The sequence below is a fragment of the Taudactylus pleione genome, unplaced genomic scaffold, assembly GCF_031769625.1.
Source record: "Taudactylus pleione unplaced genomic scaffold, aTauple2 ptg000202l, whole genome shotgun sequence".
In the NCBI taxonomy this organism is placed as follows: domain Eukaryota; kingdom Metazoa; phylum Chordata; class Amphibia; order Anura; family Myobatrachidae; genus Taudactylus; species Taudactylus pleione.
Window position 1 is genome coordinate 1490657 of NW_028284604.1, and position 22945 is coordinate 1513601.

A 22945-nucleotide genomic window follows, 5' to 3' on the forward strand; every position below is an offset into this window, starting at 1 on the left:
ACTCATTGGGCCTTAGCCCTCTGTGTATAAAAGCACCATTACTCCTTGGACAGTAGCCCTCTGTGTATAAATTAAAAGCACTGTAGCTCCTTGGGCAGTAGCCCTCTGTGTTTAAAAGCACCATGACTTCTTGGACCTTAGCCATCTGCATATAAGAGCACCGTGACTTCTTGGGCCTTAGCCCTCTCTTTATAAAAGCACCATGACTTATTGGGCCATAGCCCTCTGTGTATAAAAGCACCATGACTCCTTGTGCAGTAGCCCTCTGTGTATAAATTAAAATCACCGTGACTCCTTGGGCAGTAGCCCTCAGTGTGTGTAAGCACCGTGAAGAATTGGGCAGAAGCCCTCAGTGTGTGCAAGCACCATGAATAATTGGGCAATAGCCCTCTCTGTATACAAGCACCTTAACTCCTTGGGCCTTAGCCCTCTGTGTATGCAAGCACTGTGACTCCTTGGGCCTTAGCCCTCTTTGTATACAAGCAACATAACTCCTTGGGCCTTTGCCCTCCATGTATACAAGCACCATAACTCCTTTGGCCTTAGCCCTCTGTGTATACAAGCACCATAACTCCTTGGGCCTTAGCCCTCTGTGTGTGCAAGCACTGTGACTCCTTGGGCCATATCTGCTTCAGCATATTTCCAGTGCAAAAATGTTTCAGTCTTTGCTCCACAAAGCATTCTGCCTCAGTGGGTTCCAGCACAACTTCAGTGATTGGTTCAGCTTAGCCGAAGCATTGCTATCAAGATGCACCTGACTCGGGGCCTGATTCAGATGCGATCGCTCGCATGATGTTTATGCATATTGTGCAGGTAGTGCTATCGCACAGCAATGCATTAGCACACCCAGTATTTCTTAGAGAGTGATCACATAGTGTAAGCAGACACCCACCAGCCTGTTTTAAGATGCCCACTTGTGTGTGTCATTTCCAGGAAGTGTATGCAACCATCGGTACATTGGGTAACATCGGATACTATCGCAATGCTTGAGGTTGACCATACCCTTCCGCAAGCACTTCGAGCACTTCAGTGTAAAACCAAGCCAGGTGACGTGTACTATGATGCTGTCTTTTAATTATGCACACTTCTAAAATGCCGTTGAGATGCTCAGGCACGCCTGCATTTGCACATCCACTCCTTGTTTTGGTGGCCAGCCCCTGTCACCACCTACAAACAGCTTCCCCTGTCACTCACTCTGCTGGGCTTTCTATGTGCAGAGAGCGAATGCATTGTGAACTTTTGCTAAGGTATGTGCATGCGCACTGCGATGCATACACATGCACACAATGCATACACACTGCAAACCATTGGCAGCAGCGAGCGTTTGCATCTTAGCGAGCGAGTCTGAATGAACTCCTCTGTCTCCAGATACCTGAATTACCAAAGTGCATTCAGCATCTGACTCAGGGCCTGATTCAGCATGGATCACTATTTTGTTAATGCGAATGCAACGTAGTTGCTAATATCAGTGGTGATACGCAAAAGCATTGCGATCACAGTATAACATTGCGATTGCAGCCTCACATAAGGACGCCCTTGTATCACATATGTAATACTTTGCAATATAGCAAAACAATCGGTAACATTGAGTAACATTGGACTCATAAGCACACTTGCACAAGCTCAGACCTTTATTCAGAAATTGCTAACAGCCACGCACACTATCAGTGCTATGGCTGCGTATGGCATTGCAGTGTCTAATTTATGCCCACCATGCCTGTGTTCTCCCAACCACCACCCCATCACCACCCACAAACGACACTTCCTGTCAATCACTCTGCTATGGGTCTGCGTAGCCTCTGCAATAACAGTCCCAATCACAGTGGCTAGTTTGTGCACTGCGATACATATGCATGCACAGAATGCACCATCAGCCGTTTGTGTGCGTATTAGTGACTGTGGCCCTGATTCAGAGCCGGACGCTCTGAATCAGGGCCGTCCTAACTATTATTGGAGCGGCCTCCTGGCCACAGCTTATGCGCGCGACCAAAAAGATGGTCGCGATGGTCAAGACCATCACTACCATCGGGCTTGTGACGAGACCCTTGCGGTATGGTCTCGTCTGCCGCTAGCCCGGAGTGCTTTTGGCTCTATCAGAGCCAAAAGCACTCCCACTGACATCAATAGTGATATCAGTGGGGCCGGCCCCAGACAGTAGGCCTCCAGCTGGACAGCAACGGCCTCCATCTGGGCAGCAATGCCCCCGGCATGCCCATCAAAGGGGGCGTGCTGTCACTCACCATCGACAGCAAGTCCCCTTTGGTGCGAGACCCATAGCGATGGCTTGGCCGTCGCTATTCGGGTCTCGCACATGCGCACGACGGAGCTCCCTCTGTCGTGCGCATGCGCACTAGGGCGACATCGACCCGCTTGCGAGCACTCAGCGCTCGCGAATGGGTCTGAATCAGGCCCTGTGTTCCTTGCTGAATCGGGCCCTCAGTCTCCAGTTACCTATATTGATAAGTACATCCTGTATCTGATTCAGTCTACAGCATTCAACACACATTTCAGTACTGTTCATGCACTCCTACAGCACACAGGTCCAATATTATCTGCAGCCTGCTTCTATTCATGTGCAGCACTCAGTATCTACATCTACTTCAGTCTGTCAAAAGTACTACAAACAATCTGGTCAATTTGCACATACAGTGCTGCCTACTTCAGCTGTAGTGCAGTACTGAGATATGCTATTCCTATAGACTGTATCCATCGTGCTACCACCACACCCTTGAGTAGGAATCAGTGTGATTTAGCACTGGCCGCGGCAGGCCGGCAAGGGTGAAAATCTTGATAAATAATTAAGGCAAGTATCGCTAACCTTTCTCCTCACCCTAACCCTCTCTTAGGGGTGCCTAACCCTAATCTCCCCCCCAAGTGCCTAACCCTAACCCCCCTTCCCTGCAGCCTAACCCTAAAGTCTCCTGGGGGGTGCCTAACCCTAACACCTTTTTCCCCTAACCTAACCCTCCCCCTCCCCCCGCAACTGCCCGCGCCCGGCACCCGGCTTACCTTTGATTACCTTTGCCCGGTGCCCGGCTAACCTTCGATCGGGATGCCGGGCATCAGGCTCCCGGAATAGGTAAAATGACATGTGTCAGGATTTCCCGACACCTGTCTAATCCTTCCCAGGATTAGACAGTCAGGATGCCGACGGTCAGCATTCAGACTGTCGGCATCCCGACTGCATACCCTTCAGTATACTTACAGACAATACCAGGGCTCAGTCTCTACTCAGGGTATTCAGATATCCATATCTGTTATCTCTCTGTTGTCCAAACACTAATCAGTAGCTTTGGTCCTAATGAGAAGAGTTTTAACAATGGCCCCAAGCTTTGTCTATTCTCCTACTAAAAAAGCTAATCCCAAGGGTCCCCATCCGAATCTACAAACCTTAGTGGTGTGACATCAGTACAGCAATAAACAGCCCAAAATACAGAGCCCATGGGAAAGAGTAAACCTACCACAAAATAGAAAAGAAATTAATGGACATAACTAAAGTAGCATGGCTGTTATTCAAACATTAAGGAATCATCTAAATAGTTGCATAAGCACAAGTGTAGGGACAATTATAAGCAATAAAGATGTTGCAGCATAGAGAGAAAGACATACAAATGAATTGGGAAGCGCTGATTGGCTGAGAGCATACACTGCCGTGGCAACCATTCCCACACTCTCAGTCAATCAGCACTTTCCAATTTATTTCTATTGAATGACTGGGAGTGACCTGTCACTCTGCTACATGACCCTTCATGTTTGCAGTGCAACTATTTTTTTTTCTCCACAGATCCTGTGGATGCCTACATCAGGCTTGCCTACCCTCCGGATTTCTTGACCCGGCCTCCTGATTTTTGGGTGCCGCTCCCGGGCCCCCGGAAAGGTAGGCAAGCCTCCTGGCAGCCAGTGACCCTCCCGACCTCCCCCCAGATTAAAGTAGAAATCCTTGCAGCGGGGGGGGCGGTTACGCGATTCGCGCTGAATCGCGTCATCGTGGCACCGCCCCCTGCTTCACATTGCCAAAAATAACAACATTGTGAAGAGGGGGCGGGGCCACAATGAGACAATCGTGCTGCACCACCCCCTGCTCCGCCCCCAATGTGACATCACTTGCCGGCCACACCCCCGGAAGGAGGGAACTGATTGTTGGCAAGTATGGCCTACATGGATCTCTGCATTTTGTAAGTAATAAAGTAGTGAAAGAGGGATGTGTGGGGGAGAGTTATTTTAATAAATGTATACAATATTCAGTGTGTGTGTCTTGTGCTTATTTTAATATTTTTTAAAGGCAAATTACAAATGCCAGAAGGCCTTTAAGGATCGGGCATGCTGGCACTTGTTGTTCCACAATTGCCATCATGCCGAGGCAGTCTTGCTGGGACCTGTAGACTGCCTGTAAATAAAAAAAACAATATTATTTTTCCTTTCAGCTCAGGGTTGGTTGTCCCTCAGGAGGGGAGACCCCATTTTTGGGTGGGTCCAACTTTCTGAGGGATTCCATCCTAACAAGTTTGAGGCTGGGTGTTATTTCCCCAGCTGGTTCAGCCTGGTGCTGGTTTTAGGAAAAGAGGGGGACACCGTGCCATTTTTACACCTATTTTCCAATACCAGACCAGGCTCATTGGTCCAAGGCTGATTATTGAATTTGGGGGGACCCCACACATTTTTTTTTAAATTAACCATTTCTTAATTTTTTTTAACAGAACAAATCCTACACAGATCATACTGATCTGTGCAGTGCTTTCAGCCCACCCACAAAGGCGGAGCTGCTTCAGGGAAGAATAGGAAGTAAGATGTAAAATTGGAATATGACAGGGAAGGACTTTTATGCAATCCTAAACACACAAGATCAGTTACCCCTGAAATTATAATGTTTTGCCTTGTTTTGAGATCCAAATTTGCCTTGGTTTTACTGAAAACCCTAAAATTTGGTTCTGTCGAATTTCTCTGACTCTGACCTGCTAATCTCCAAGAACAATATTCCATTAAAAAAATAATAATATGCTAGATGTGTTTTTTTTATTTATGTTTGCCATTGGTGAAAGAAAGCCTGGACTAACTTCTTTAGTTACAGCAAGATACAGTGGAGTGTGATCTATTGGTGGAACACATATCATTATACTTTTTGTGTGAGGGATTGCTCACATAGTGCAGCATACTTTTTCATGCAGTATTACTATTTGTAATTTTCATTTTCTATTATATGAATTTATTCAACTGATTGGATAATCTTCTGAATTCACTGTGCTAAACAGCGGTGTGCACTTGGGACTTATCCAATGTTTATGTATTTTAGCTGGAATTAATACCTTTGACAATATCTCTCAGAAGACACCATACTGGACCACCAGTTATACAAGTGCTGAAAGTTCCTTCTGGAAATATACTAGTGGGATCCTGAGATAACAGGTGATATATGCCATCATCAAAATGTTGCTGATAAATTCCCATCTTATATTCATCAAGGTTCAGTATTACAATTGCTCCCCCTTATCAGCTGGATGGATAACTATATTAGTGTACATGGACAAGTTCTTTAAAGCTTAAAATTCCCCTTTAGATAAGTTATGACGTTTACTGTACAATATGTTTTGTGGTTCAACAACCTGATGAAAATTTTAATTGATGAATAATTGGATACTGGTTCAAATGATGATTTAGCTGTAATTTCTGCAGTTGTTTATGAATAGCATCTCTGGGCATAGATTGAGGTGCGTTAGCACCATTTCAATTGTCTATTGAGTTTGTCTCCCATTATAAGGTCTCAGAGCCTACTGTGGATGTTTGCTGCAGCAGATTATCAGACATCAAATAGGAGAAGAAAGGGCTAGCCAAATTGTTGTACCTATGACTGTGTCCCAAGTCACTGAAAAGACTGCAGGCCCTATAAATCTTCATACTGTAATTGGACATCTGACAAGAAGTCTATGTGGACCGCTGTCTAACATTGAGTGACATGGAACATGTTAATGTACACAAAAGAAATGAAGAGCAAGTAAATGGACTGAGTACAAAACATGGTGTGCAGTGCACCACAGAGACAGCACTGATTGTGCTAGGACATTGGATATAAGGACTTTTAAGCCATGAAGGAGCTGTAACTATATCCCAGCAAGCTCAAGTTAAAGCGATTGCCTTAATTCAAACCATGGTCAAAGATATTGCAGAAAACCATTTTGTTTTGCAACAGTTGAAAATGTAGCCAATATTACTTGCTACTGGAGAAGGCCTTATGTACTTTGAGACAATGACTGCACAAAGCCAGCTGCTGTGAGCAACCAATTTGATGGGATGATTACCTTTGAGGCATCTGCAGTCTATCAGCCCATCACTGTGTTATCTTACATGAAACAAGTGACTGAGAATCCAGTCATTATGCAGAGCTGCTTGTTGTGACTACAGTATCAGTGGCAAATGCAGGATTTCTAGAGGGGGGTTTCCAAATGCTTGATTTTAGAGTGAGTGTGGCCAGTCCATGAAGAGGGTATAATTACCATTCATCCAGCTTTAATATGCATCATACAAAGTATATTGTGTAGCATAATTCCAGCATATACAGGACCAGCAATCACAGTAAGCCATTAGATGCGGTAGTAGGTCCATCCTGTGTGAGCAGAATGTTTTTCTTCAGATGTGGGTACCATTCCAGAGCATTGGAGCAAGTCCAGGAGTCTGAGATAGCAGCAGAAGAACCTAGCACTGCCCTGGACATATATGTACATATTGGTCTCCTTATGTACTGGATAGTGTATTATTATACAGTAATAATAATTAACCCTATTGATGGTCTATAGCAGTGCACCCCTAACAGTGCATGTTTTCCACATCTCCTAGTTGGTGCACTGGTATATTTATTACTGGCTGACACATTTTAAAAGATCCACAGGTGTTGCTAATCATTTCATTTGTGATACTGAGAAGAACATGCAGCACTAGTAACATTGTATTATATTACTATTTCTATTGTGGTCATGATGTGTGCTGGGGACGGGGGTTTCCAGGCAGATGGAAACCCCCCCCTGCATTTGCCTATGAGTATGTGCTTAGAAGAAACAAAAGAGCTATTTTTCCTGCACAAAGAAAACTGGGCACCTATTGTGTACACTGTAGTTTTAAACACCTTATACATTACCTGGTAATGTGCATTACTTTTGTGGTAGAAAGATGTACAAATGGATACCATTTGGAGGATATAATAATTGTATATTTATATATTTAGTCCCTACTACTTATATATTAATTAGGGAGATTAATATGGCACAAATACCCAAATACTTTGGGGGGAAAAGAGTATTCAAGTCATTGTCTTAAGTGCCTTGGGTTAAAAGAAGCCATATCAAGAAAGTTGTTTTATCCTTGATTTAGCTACGCTGCTTGATAATATTACTCAATTATATGATGAGACATTTTAGTTAGTTTTATTTAGTGTGGTTTTCTGAAATTATGTTATCCAAATATATGATATTGAAGATCATTTAAACCAGGTATAGGTTTTGAAACACAAATACGAGTTGCTATATGTGATAAAAGCAACAAAAGATAAAAGGTGGTGAGCAGTGCTATTATCAATGAATGTGACAAGAGTCAAGAGTTTAATTTAACTAGTACGGTTAATGGTAGGTGTTTTGTGTCCCTTGCTCCGCATTTATCTGCTTGTGTAAGTTTTGTGGATTGTTTTGTTGTTAGAACAAGGCTATCTTGCTCTCAGATGTTGTTATTCAAATCTGTGAAGGGCATGTAGTGACACTCACATATAAGTTGTTATATTGGTGTAAATATGTCAATAAGGTAATTTACAATACACCATCTGGTGACCTTGGCATTTTGCAGAGGAAAACATATTGAGTTAATATGTATTATTTATAATTGAAGCAATACTGCCCCCTGTTACTAATAAAAGTAGAGTAGTAAAGTATCTGTTCTGGGGAGGCACCTCCCCTAATTTCAAGGGGATAAAAGTAATAATCATGCAATACATACTTAGCCTTTCTAGCTTGCCTTTGTGACAAGATCCAACATGGATGGAGTCCAGTATTTCTTCAATATGGGTGTCTAAACTAAAACAGGCCATACCTCAGAATGATATCATCCAACTAGCCAACCAGTTTGCTGGTTGAGGTGATCGCTGAGCTGTATGTGGGAGCAAATAATAATTACTTGTTTGCTTCTACACACTGAAAAAACGGTTGGTCCAACTAGTTGGGAAAATCAAACATGTTTAATTTTTCCCAAATAATCGTTCTAGTGTAGGAGGAACTTCCCCCCAACTGAACGATAAGTAGGCAGACACTGGCCGGCAGTGTCCACCTACTTCTTCGCTCTTGGGTTCCCTGACTGTGAGTGAGTGGGATCAGTGCTGCTGCATGTCAGTCTCTCCTCCCTCCCCCATTCCTCCCCCCTATGGCAGCACCATCAGTCTTCCCTGGATGCCCCCCCTTTTCTTCCCCCCTGTGATAATTTGATACTGGTGCTGATTGAGTGATGTCCAATCCAAATTGAGTAGCAGTTACCAGTGACGGCGGGCATTGTCCTGTCTTTACGTATATCCTCCGAGTAGTTACCACTGGCAGCAGTGGGCATTTTCCTGTATCCCCACTATGTCTGGTGTGAAGTTACTAGCAGCAGCAGGTAGTGTCCTCTCTCCTGTCCTTCCCTATGCCTCTGTGTAGTCACCACCAGCAGCAGGTAGTGTCTGGGTTGGATTCCCCCTATACACTCAGTATACCTGTGAGTAATGTGTGAGTGGTATGAGTAGTTCAATGTAGTTCTGACATTTTTATTCAGTCACAAGAAGTACATTATAATACATGGGAATAACTGTTTTACAATTCAATTTTAGTCCCTGCCTAAATGCGTCTGATGCAGTCTGGCTTCTTACAGTAGTAAGAGGGAGTGCAACATTGTATATTGTAGGCTGATAAAATGATTACAGTATGACGCTGAGTATAGCTGAATTGTTATAGTATTGGTCATCTGTTTGATTGATATATAATAATCTTAAGAGCTTGGTCCTTTGTGTGTGTGTGTGTATAAATATATATATATATATATATATATATATATATATACCTACCCTCCAACATGACCCATTTCATTAGGTACAAAACAATCTGCTCCTGGACATCCCACCTAATGTATGATTGCTGTGTTGAACTAGGTAATTGATGAGACAGGTGTTTCAGCACAGGTGGCAGCAATCATAAATTAAGTCCAGGAGCAGAGCATTTTGTACTTAATGGACCGGGTCATGTTGGAGGGTCTGTATATATATATATATATATATATAAACATCCTTTGGATGTTCCAGGCAGGCAGCTGCACACATCGTTTGGATGTTCGATAAATAGACTCTCGGGGCAAAATGTAATATGGTGGGAGTTTATAAAATGTGATAGTTTAGAAGTAAACTCTCACATTGGTTGAGTTTTATCTTCAAAATGGGAAAACATTTGGATAAGATTTTAAATCGTGAGTTTTTTTAGTCTGAAAAATATGCGAGTTGGTTCTGTTGCTTTGTTTTCGGACTCTATTACCTTGGTCGAGTTTAAAAAGTGTGAGCAAACTCTCACATTTTCTAAACTCTCAACCTATTACATTTGGTCCCTAGTCTTTTGTAATCAATAAAATAAAAAAAAACACTTTTTTATTGAAATAAATAAATAAAAAATATATTTATTCAAAAGAACAGAAGTAGGCAGACACTTACCATTGTTGTCCTTTACATTTAAATTTTTGTATACAGCATATATTTTTTCTGCTGTTCTGTAGTTAACATCTCTTTGTTGCGGATGCTTTTTGTTCCTGTATTATGTGTATGTTTATTACACTAGATGAAGCTTGTGATCGTGTTAGCTTTATTCCCCCTCTGTATAGCAGCTATATATATATTTTTTTCTTTTTTTCCTTTACATAGAGTCAATAGCTGATGCTGGACACCTCAGTCCTCTGAGGTGTTCTCTGTAATTTTATCCCACTACTTTATATTTAGACACTGCATTTTTGCAGCATCTGCTGGTTACAGTACATATTCAGTATCCAGCGAGGTTTATTTAATTTGTGGTATGTTTATTACTTTCATGGGTTTTTGTATTTGCAGGCTCCCTTTTCTGTTCCATTGGTGATGGGTAGACACTATTCTCCAGCCACACCCCACAGACTGCCGGGACATAGGCACAGGGTGCTCACCCTAATAACGCCATTGCGCGTATAATGGTGATGGTGGCTGATCTGCATGGGGTGACTGTACATCTATAAAGGTATGTAAGTTTGAATAAATTATGTTCCTGACAAAATTAAGTGATTCATGAAATGTTGAACATCCTCGGTTGTCTGGGTGGTTTATTTATCAAATTCAGTGCTACTTGAATCTCCTGGAGTGCCATCCTGTTTGCTTCACATAATATATATATATATATATATATATATATATATATATTAAATAAGTTGGCTGGTCTTGTGGTAATTTGGCTGGTTGGCTGGTCTGATGAAAAAGTTGGTTAGGTGTGCAGAGTCACCATTTTAGTTGGACAGAGAAGTTGGTCAGTTGGCTAGTTGGATGGCTGGAGGAAAGTTGGTCTGATGTAAGGCCAGCTTAAAAGGCAAAAGAGGCTTCCCAGAGACTGTCATTTTAACCTATAACTGAATACAACTGATTGAGAGCTGAGTATATATTTGATAATCTTTCTGAGTAAAGTATATATATATATATATATATATATATATATTATATAAGTTGGCTGGTCTTGTGGTAAATTGGCTGGTCTGATGAAAAAGTTGGTTAGGTGTGCGGAGTCGCCATTTTAGTTGGACAGAGAAGTTGGACAGTTGGCTAGTTGGAGGGCTGGAGGAAAGTTGGTCTGATGTAAGGCCAGCTTAAAAGGCAAAAGAGGCTTCCCAGAGACTGTCATTGTAACCTATAACTGAATACAACTGATTGAGAGCTGAGTATATATTTGATAATCTTCCTGAGTAAAGAATATATATATATATATATATATATATATATATATAGTGTATGTATATGTGTATATATATATATATATATATATATAAACAGTGTATGTATATGTATGTATGTATATATATATATATATATATATATATATATATAACATAACTGGAAACCTATTGTTTATTAATCAACTGCTACAGTACCTGCTTGATATTTTATATGCTTTTCTAATATTCTATATATTGTACTGATTCTATAAATTGTGTTACTGTGGAGTCTATTATAACATTTATTAGAACTTAACATTTCTTGTGCATACAGGTTGAGTGTTCCATATCCAAATATTCAGAAAAACGGAATTGAGTGACTGAGATAGTGACACATTGCTTTTTCACTGTTCAATGTAAACAAACTTTGTTTAATGCAAACAAAAAATATGGTGGTTGCTCAAATCAGCTTAATGACATAGCACAGGTGCTTGTAAAGGGCGGGGTTTACACTGAACACAGAAAAAAGGGATTTGCCCTCCAGCACACTGTAGCAAAATAAAAAAAAATACTTAAATCCTACATGATAATAGAGATTCAGAGGTATTAGTTACATACATTTGTAAATATATGAATAAGTGCTAGGCCAATCGTCAAGGCTCCTCTATACTGGCATCCCTCACGTCCGAGAAGCAAGGTACCCCAAAAAAATTCCAGCCAAGGACCATCCCCAGGGCATCACACGAAAAGGGGAAAAAAGGTGATAGTGAAGTGTAAAGGATAGACGTATAAGGATAAATCAATAAATGTTAATGAAATGTGAAAGAATTAAAACAACACAAAACTTTGTTTAAGGCACGAAATTATTAAAAATGTTGTATAACATCATCTTCAGGCTGTGTGTATAAGGTGTATATAAAATATAAATTAATTTCGTGTAAGTACACAAACTTTGTTTGATGCACAAAATTATAAAAATTATTGTATAAAATGACCTTCAGGTTATGGGGCATATTCAATTGGGCACAATGTTTAGCGTGGAAAAACCTTGCGCCCAATTTTGGATTACTGCGGGTAAGCACGCTCCTGATACCCATGGTATCCAATTAAAAAAAAAGTGGTCATGGGGTTTTCAGCTCTGAAAACTCCACGCCGCATAAAAAAAAAATTCTGCACTTACCTGCCCAAGGGTCTCTGGTGGTCTATGTGGCTCCCAGTGGCCTCCCCTCTATCTTCTCACTAGAGAGAGGGCTGCTGGGAGTCCCGGGGGCTGCTGGGAGGCTCCAGGGGCTGGTGGGAGGGGCAAAGGCTGCTGGGAGAGGTAGTTCTCCCAGTACCCATTCCGGGGGGCATATAGATACTGTGGGGGCACACACACCGGGGATCACACCTACACAACACTCATACACACACACTTACTCATACACACTTACAAACACTAACAAACACTCACACACACTGACATACTCACCCTGCTGCAGAAGACCTGGCTTTCGTCACTGGATGCAGAAGAAGATACAGAAGACAGCGCTGCAGAAGGTAAGTAATTATGGACTAATTAAGCTAATTGGAAACTTCCAATTGCTTAATTAGTCCTCGGGCGGGGGGGTGCCGCAGGTGGCCCAGAGCAAGTCCTGCTGAAATTGCCTAAAATTAACGATTTTAGGAAAAATCACATTTGCTCTGGAGGTGCGAGAATAAAAATCTCCCATTGCAAGCAAATAGAAAAAATCTGCACCTAATTGAATAGCAAAAATCCGTCACCTGCAGGAAAACCTCGCAGGTGCGGGATTTTTGCTTTTCTCACCCCCAGTTGAATATGCCCCTATGTGTATAAGGTGTATATGAAACAAAAAAAAGCATTCTGTGTTTAGATTTATGTCCCATTTCTAAGATATCTCATTATAGTATGCAAATATTCCAAAATACGGAAAAATCCAATATTCAAAATACCCCTGGTCCCAATCATTTTGGATATGGGAGACTCAACCTGAAATCCAAAATGTTAAGCCAAATAGATTAATTTTGTTTTGCTACAGTAGGTAATGTGAGTTAGTTATAACAGCCAGATGTACTGCTTACTCAACGCTACAAAGATTTTTACAAAAGTCAAACAGCCCCCAACAATTTTTACCTTGGGCCCAGCAAAGACAAAATCTGGTCCAGCGTAGACCAAGCACTGCAAGTGTGTGTTCATACAGTTGTGAACACACACAGACTGTAAAAAAGACACACATGAACCTAAGAATGGCTATTATTTGATGGTGGTCACGTGCAGGTGAACATAGTAGGCGATGGTGATAACAGACACCAGCACTAGTAAACCACTTATAATTGGCTGTTTGCTTATGCTCTGCTGGCATTTATTGGTAGTTCTTTCATCACTCGCTATTACAATAATGCTTTTGTTCTCAGGGCATTAAAAGTTTTTCATATCCAGAAAAAGCAGAAGTAACAGCTCTGAAATGGCTTGCAAAGTTGGCAATCAAACAAGATGTTTATTGCTTCAATAAGTAAACTAAAATGTTGATGCTTTGAAAAAACACACATCCTGTTGCAAGTCCTGTGAGTGTAATTTGTTCTGCTATATTACAAGCTGTATATAATTTATAATCTATAAAGAGATATTAGTCTGCTGGTGATCATATGATGCTGACATGCTTAACATTGAATATTTTGAAATTTTTAAATAACATTTTAAAATCGGATACTGTCATGTTAGGTAATAATTTGATAAATGGTTTATGTTTCAAAATATGTTAATTTGTGTTTTACTGTGCTTTAAATATAAATTTTCTTCCTTCATTGGTATGATGGGAATATTAATATCTTCACCTTCCAATGAAGCTATATTTTACCTGATAATTACAGTAGGTTATACTCTGGCAGATATTTCTTTTCCCTAAGGGAGAAACAAAAGTGTTATGTTATTCATTACTGTCTCCGTACACACTCCTTAGCATGCTAAACGGTCACTAACTGCTTGCAGGTCTATTACCTGACAGCCATCCATCACTGCTGCTGGGTATATTTCATTCCCTATGGATATATTTGAAACAAAGTCACAATATATCGACATTCACCATCCAAAAAAAACAAATCATATTTCAAAATTAAAATTTTTATCTTTGCTATTTTGTATAATATATACAGCAATCAGTGTAAAATTGATGTAATGAATGCTTAACAGACAACTACATTAACATTAAAATGAGAAAATTATCCCAACATATCAAAAGTAAATTAATAATGCAAATATATTTAATATATGGTAGATTACTGAAAAAAATTGAGTTAAAATGGGACCTTTTATTGATGTATTTATCCCAAAAACGTTATCACTTTTTCATATTTCTATCAGTAACAAATACAGGTTAAAGTAAAGCTCCTAATGACTGGGACATTCTTCCTAGTCTTTTTGTCCCTTTTCCTCAAGGTAAAAAAGAAAATTCAATAATTGCTAAAATATAATGAATTCTACAAACATACCTGTAGAAAGGGCAGTGACTGCACACTAATAAAAACAAGACCTAAGTGCAAATTGAAAAACATGTTGATAAATGAAACCTAATTAGGATAAGTGATATGAAGGGGTATATTTACAAAAAGTGAGAGTTTTTATAAGTGGAGTTGTAGCCCATAGCAACCAATCAGATTATAGCTATTATCTTCTAGAAGGTGCACTTTAATTGCTAAGTAGAATCCAATTGGTTGTTGTCTTGGAGTTAACCTTGACTGCACCCTTTCCTTCAAACCACACATTCAGCACCTCTCACAGTCCTGCCATTTTCAACTCAAAAATATTTCCAGTATCAGACCCTTCCTCACCCTGGATGAAACTACGACTCTCATCCACTCACTGGTCATCTCTAGATTGGAATACTGTAACCTCCTCCTACTGTAATTGGCCTCCTTGTCTCCCACCTCTCTCCACTCCAATCTCTCCTCAATTCTGCTGCCTGGCTCATGTTTCTCTCCAAATGTACTACATCTGCCTCCCCTCTCCTACAAGCCCTACACTGGCTTCAATTCCCCTTCAGACCCAATTCAAGCTTCTCACACTCATTTACAAAGCCATCACCCAATCCTCTCCATTTACAACTTCGGCCTTATCTCCCTTCACACTCCCGCCTGCCCTCTTCCTCCAAATAAATGCTGCCTCTCCTGGCAGCTGACTACTTCCTCCCATTCCCATATCCAACATTTTGCTGCTCCTTATCTCTGGAATTCTCTCCCTATCAGACTCTCCACCACTCTACAAAACTTCAAACAGGCTCTCAAAGCCCACTTCTTCATCAAAGCCATACATATTTCATCCTAACCCTCTGTCCCATGCTCACTGTCTACCCCTTACCTGTGGAATTCTCTCCCTATCAGACTCTCCACCTCTCTACAAAGCTTCAAATATGCTCTCAAATCCCTCTTCTTCTACCTGCCTCCCCTCTCCTACAAGCCCTACACTGGCTTCAAGTCCCCTTCAGAACCCAATTCAAGCTTCTCACACTCACTTACAAAAGCCCTCACCCATTCTTCTCCATTTACAACTCTGACCTTATCTCCCTTCACACTCCCGCCTGCCCTCTTCCTCCAAATAAATGCTGCCTCTCCTGGCAGCTGACTACTTCCTCCCATTCCCATATCCAACATTTTGCTGCTCCTTATCTCTGGAATTCTCTCCCTATCAGACTCTCCACCACTCTACAAAACTTCAAACAGGCTCTCAAAGCCCACTTCTTCATCAAAGCCATACATATTTCATCCTAACCCTCTGTCCCATGCTCACTGTCTACCCCATCTGTGTCACCCAGTCTGTCTTCCCCACCCATTACAATGTAAGCTCTCATGAGCTGGACCATGTTCCCAATGTGCTTTTCCTTCCCTAACTTATACTATCATCTACTGCATATTCCCTACAACCATTGATATCTGGCACTCTTTTTATTTGAGTGTTATGACCGCTGATGCAGCAATGTTTATAAACCATGTACTTGCATTGTCTTGCATTGTAAGTCACTGTTTCTTGTTCTGATCATTTGTTTATGTGCTTTGTTAGGTGCTGTAGAAACCCTGTGGTGACATTTAAATAAATAAATATAATAATAATAATAATAATAATAATAATAGTTTGAAAGTGGACATTTATAGGTCAGCAGATGAGAAAATCTGGGTAAGCAGAGTAGGTAATTACAGATAAGCACTAAACACGTCAATCAAGTCTTGTGAGGAAGGGCTGGGGTATAAAAATGTTGTTGATTTTTCCTATTGGTATAGAACCTAGGCGGTTAACAATAGGCAATAGTGGAATTATTCATGGAGTTTAGGCCACACAGCGATCCTTAACCAGCAGTAACAGTGGTAACATACACAGCAGTGTTGCGAATATGCAGAGGAGGTACATTGAAAACTTTAAAAGCAGACTGAAATCTAATCAAATGAAGAAAGCCTTCTAGAGTATTATTTTAAGATTGAAAAGTACAATTCTGAGAAATATTTATACTTGAAAAGAGGCCTAGAAAGGCACAGTAATGAGAGCACCTTGGATGCAGGAAAAAAAACAATTTCAAACTGCATCTGTGAGGAAACAGTCAGTACATTTACTTATAAAAAATTAATAAAGCAATATGTAAAATAAAGAACTTTACAGTCAACTGGAAAACAACAATTAATAAGGACCATCCTTGAAAAATGATCTTCCCATGAATGATATTGTCTAAAGCTGAGCACAGTATGGGATGCTGACGGTCTAAATCCCGACTGTCTAATCCCAGCAAGGGTCTAATGACAGGCATCGAAAATCCAGACGCCTGTCATGTTACCTATGCTGGGACCCAACGCCCGGCATCCCGATCGAAGGTAAGCCAGGTGCTGGGCGCAGACAGCCTTGGGGGGAGAGGGTTAGGTTAGGGGCTCCTGGGGGGACTTTGGGTTAGGCAGCCACCGGGAGGGTTATGGATAGGCTAGAGGAAGGGGGGTTAGGGTTAGCCACCCCCGGGGGGGTTAGGGTTAGGCACCCCCGTGGGGGGGTTAGGGTTAGGCACCCCCCGGGATTTAGGTTTAGACAGCAGGGAAGGGGGGGTTAGGTTTAGGTACTTAGTAGGGGGTTAGGTACTTAGGGGGGGGAGTTGAGGGTTAGGTTAGTTTATATTCACCTTAGCTGCTGTCAGGATCTTCACCTCTGCTGGGCTTCCGCTGTCAGGATTTGAACTGCCAGCCATGCGGCCAGTGGTAAATCATACCGATCCCGCAGAGCACACACATGCAATTTTGTTGAAGAATGTGGCCAATTTATATCAAATTGTTTGGAAATCAGCCAGTGTTTTGCTCCTCCAAAAATCAAAGATTATTATTATTATCCTTTATTTATATGGCACCACAAGGGTTCCGCAGCACCTAACAAGTACAAAAACAAAGTACAGAAACAGTATATAAAAACAGTTGAACAGAACAAGAAAACACTGACATACAGTATAAGACAATGCAGGACAAGTACATGGTATATAAACATTGCTGCAACAGTAGCAGGATGACAAATGTCAAGGTTTAGGTGCTGTAATAAGGTGTATATAGAGTAGATAACAATATAAGTAAAGGAAGGAAAAGCACATGAGGGAAGAGGGCCCTGCTCGTGAGAGCTTACATTCTAAAGGAGAAGGGCATACAGACAGGGGTGACACAGATGGGTTAGACAGTGAGCATGGAACAGAGGGTTAGAATGACAGATGGGTGGATTCCTGTTTTACATTATGTGAGCAAGGAAGATGGAGTAAGATTTACACCTCTGACATTCTAATTTACGTGACAATTTTTGAAGGTGTCTGTGGAAAGCCATGGTTGTTACTGTTAAGGTGTGAACCAGCAGTCTCAGGTTAATGTAGAAATTGGTGTAGTTGTTGTAAAGTAGTTGTTGTAAAGAGTTGTTCTGATGTACAATAATGATAAGTTGTGATAGAGTGTGGATTCCATAAGGCACATTTATTGATTTGTAGGGTGATGGGGGACACATGGTGTTTGCAGGGTATTTATTCCATATTAAAATCACTGTGTTTGTGTGAGGCCTGGATTTGGTGATATGTCACCAGATAATAAAAGCAGAAGGATAGAGAAGTAGATATAGTTGCAGGAGGTGTGTAAAAGTTTTTTATAGTGACACAATGAGGCTGTAATAGTCAATGTATGATGAAAAGAATGCTCATGAGTTTTAAGAGGAGGGGAGTGAATCAATATGGCTGCAATGAGCACAGAGAGGTGAGATGCAGGGAGAGTTAAGGATGTTATATCCTTAGAGAAAATATAAAGAATAGTTTTGCTGAAAAGAAATGTGTAGTACATGGTGAGTATTAGGTTTTTTTACTTTAAAAAACGTTTTCCTTAAAAGTTATCTAAATCTGAAATAGATGTTGGTCAATGTTTGTTCAACTGTTTGATTAACTGTTATATTATCACACTTTGTGCCTTTAACACTTGGTGCTTTTAACCCCAGCTGCCAAACAGCCCCAGCTGCCCCTATACTGAATATGAGATGAGCAAGATGAGCAAGAATATATGAAATCCTATTATTCCTGGTCATGTGTGCTGATCAGCTGACCACAAAAATGAAGGTGATCCTTCACTTAACAAAAGAGGATACTTTTATTCTTCTCCTTCTGCATTAGTATATTAGTTTTACAGAAGAAAAATTAATTTACTTCTTAAAATAGTGCTATCATAAATGCTAATAAATGAATGCAAAGATGAAGAATATAGTGATATCAATGCAGTGACACATGTGAACCCAGAATCCTGGGCTGATTAACCAGTTTGCTTGTTTGATTGTCTCCCATATTTAAAGATATGTACACTTTCAATTAAATAACCCTGTATTTAAAACTAGCAATTTTCAGCATACTGTACAATTCACAGGACTTGAACTCAAACCCTCATACATCACAGTCAGACACTTAACACATTGAGCTCTTTGCTCCTGCATAGGAAGTCTTGTAATTCTAATTATATGAAGCTATTAGTAATTGTCATTTTAGTCCATTGAAAGTTAAGCAAATCTATGTAGTGTGTGGCTGCACACTACATAGAGCTTTTAAACAGTTTAAACTAGCAATCGCAGCTAGTTTCATATAGTTAGAATTACTAGGCTCATGTGTTAAGTGTCTGACTAAGGTGTATGAGGATGAAAATCCACTGCATGACATGCTGAGCATTGTGAATTTTAAATAAAGAGATATTTATTACAAATTATTAAATGCTAATAGTTGAAATATCATTAAACAGCAATTTATACTCCAGTGTCATTTTGTGGATAGTTTATCCATTTTAGCTTTGCTGTATTTTTATAAACAAATAGGATTTTAATTGCAGACAACACAATGACATGAACATTTACTGTATCATATAATTAAATTGGCCTCTTATCTGGTTAAGTATTAATACAGAACATACAGTATTTGAACACTGACAATTGTATATACACTTGTCTTGTTAATAGAAATCCCCAGATAGATAGAAGACTGCCTGCACCAATATTTCAAAAGAATTCTAATTTGTCAGAGTATCCCCTTTACTTGTTTTAAGAGAATAAAGTCAAAGGGGTTTCTTTCAATCACTCGCAGTTATAAAAATTCTATGTGTTGTATTGGAACATAGAACCTTAGAGACTTGTTCCAATAGCTTCAGTGAAACAAGCTCCTTTTACTGGAAAATATGTTTATGAGAAGAACAAAATAGACAACAGAAAGTAACTGCTCTCAAATTTTTCATGGACACTTTAATCCTTTATTAATATGCAAATTTTGTTCTCTAGAAAGTTACTGTCGAATAAGATTTTTTTTTCTTATGACTGCTTCAAATTGTCTTATTTTCCCAAAAGTCTTTTCTGAATGACTCTAAGTGAAACTCTGTTTTCATGCAAATTCTCAGATGATTCTGAATGCATTACTTTTCTTTGAAATTATATGAATTTCATTGAGCTACATTTGTAAAACATTTAATAATTTATTTATTTTAAATATCCTTTTTAATAGACATGTCCCCTGGAGATGAGTGTCACTGTAGTGTAGATGTTTTAAGGAATTTTGCTTCAAACATACATAAAAAGAATATAAAATATTTATTTTTTTAGCATTTATTTTCATAGTCTATGGAAACATGCTCTATCTATCTATCTATCTATCTATCTATCTATCTATCTATCTATCTATCTATCTATCTATCTATCTATCTATATTTGTCTATCATATAATAATGATTAATTCTTGATCACTTATGATCACTGGATACATAATTTTGATCCTTTAATTTGTAAATAGTGTCAATAGTGAATTATTTCTTCACAATACCATTCAATATTTTCTATTAGCCAAATTATTGAATGTGCACTGAAAAAATAATAAAATGCACAGATATCTAGAAAATACCAAGTATAAGGACTGATTAAAGGTTATAGAGCAGATTCTAGCACTGATTATGTTGGTGTCCTAGTGTTTGAGTGGAGACTGCAAATGGGCTGGGATTTTGCTGTGAGGGGGAGCTTGTTATAGTCTACAAATGAGTTGCACAAGAATGCCAATTACTACAAGATAATGAAATATTAACTCACACAACATATGAATGCAAAGATGTGTCAAAGTCAGATAATTGGATATGATCGCTTGCAATTGTTATCTGACGATTTAGTCGTCCATGGTCTGATGACGAATTGCTCGGATGCTACTCTATGTCAATGCAATTCTGATACGCACAAATATATATGTTTATGTTACTACAAGGTTTAGTGTGGAAAACAGGTTTGGTGTGTGCATATGTTTTGGGAGACTCCGCATGCTGATACAGTATGCCTGTAACAAATTATTAAAAATGTAACACAGTCTAAATGCGAGGTTGGGAATCATTGTCGGGAACCTGCAGATCATTAACAATTGTATGCCTTTTTGTTCGATACTGTTTTGGTTCATAGGAACTGACACCTAGAGTATACTCTAATTAAGTGGAGAAAAGTCTGTCGCAAGCTACCAGACAGGGTGGCAATGGCAAACAGCTGGGGGTCTCCCCCTGCTTGGAAGTGAACCTTGCTGCTTGTGACACCTTTTACTGTAGTTTGGGCAGCTTGTTGAAGTATGTCAGAAATGGATAATATATATTAATCCATCAAAAATACACTGAATTACATAACACACACACATAGACTTACATGCATACACATACGCAAGCACCTTTCAAGTGCCTACGAACCCACACATATGAGCAATGCAAACTAGCGAATCTACACAATATTCTCACACTTACACATACAATAACTTATAAAAAGGTTCCTTCACATGAAACATGATATTAGAGGTTTTAGTAGCATATAATTATGTTGTGAAATGTATGTATATGGTTTTTAAAGTATAGATCTATTAGACATGTCATGTTTGGTACCATTCTAAACCCTTGTTTATTTGCAGATCTTCGGTCCTATCGGCAAGGAGATTGCAGTAGGCGTTCACAATATATGAATTATAGGTTAGAATATATCTCTGTATGTAGTGTTTTTTTTATTAGTTCTTCGGAGGGAAACCTACACAAAGAAGCAGTTGGAAAGCTGATCCATACCACTCATGACACCATATGAACTAGCCAATGAACGGAGTGACCTGAAGCAAGAACCAATGAGCATCTGTTATTCTGTGCCTTTGTTGTCTCTGAAACCTATACCAAATATAGGCTTGTGAGCTGGTGCAGTAGTCAGTCATTTTCTCTATATCCTTGGGTGAAGGTGATCGAAGGTTCAGGATTGAAATACTGCATACTGGGCCAGTGCGCACACGTATGTATCGGTTTGTCCCTTTGTATTTACTTGCTTTTTGCGCTAATTGTGTTAGATCTAAGCGTTTAACTTTCTTTTTATTGCAATATAACATTTTGTGTTTTGGAACCACAATTGGATTGGAAAGCAATTATTTATTTCTTGTAGTACTAAATAGCGACATTTTGGGTATAGTGATTAAGGGGTATTCATAGATGGAGAACAGTGTGAGATCAATGCAGTGACATGCAGTGGGGGGTTCTAAGTACCCAGAATCCTGGGCTAATGTTCCAATTTACTTGTTTCTTTCGCTCCCGTATGTACAAAATATATGTGCACCTTCAACTATCAGCACATTATACCATTTACAAGACTTGAACTCCAAACCTCATACACCACAGTAAGACACTTAACACATGGAGCTCTTTGCTCCTGCATAGGAAGTCTTGGAATTCTAATTATATAATTTATTAGTAATTGTCATTTATCTATGTAGTGCATGGCTGCAGTGGTGTCACAAGGGGGTGCTGTTTATCTGTAATAGTTTAAACTAACAATCACAACTAATTTCATATAGTTAGAATTACTAGGCTTGAAATATGGAAGCAAATAGCTCATGTGTTAAGTGTCTGACTATGGTGTATGAGGATTATTATTGGCAAGGTGCACATAACAATTACTGATAGCGCACAAGTTAAGTGTATGGTTTGGTATTTTAAACCCTTGCATGGAGTGTTGTTAAGTAGCTGATTTAATGTCAAACAACTATAAACATTGTAAACCATGACCCTGAACCAATGTTTAGAACTACACAATGTTTTATAACCATTGTTAAAATCATCAGTACTACCGATATTTTCTGTTGATGTTTGAACCCAATCTGTGGGTGTCTGGGGAGGGGGCAGGGCTGATATAATGCGATTCTTTTAATTGCATCACTTTAGCTCTGCCCCTGCCCCATATATAATATATATAACTATATATAACCCCCTTGCAAATCCTGTGTTTGCCCCTGCAAGGGAAGCAGATACAGTAAAAAAGGACAGTCTTATAGAGTAGTCAAGGTAAATATCTAGAGTCACATAAATGGAAAGACCAAGATTCACAGCTAAGGAGACACACAGGTTTATGCACTCACACACCAAAAGCACAGCAGAAACAGCAGACAATGATGACCATAACGTGAGTTACATAGTTTATTGTATGACGATGTATGTACTTAGAGCTGCAATGTAT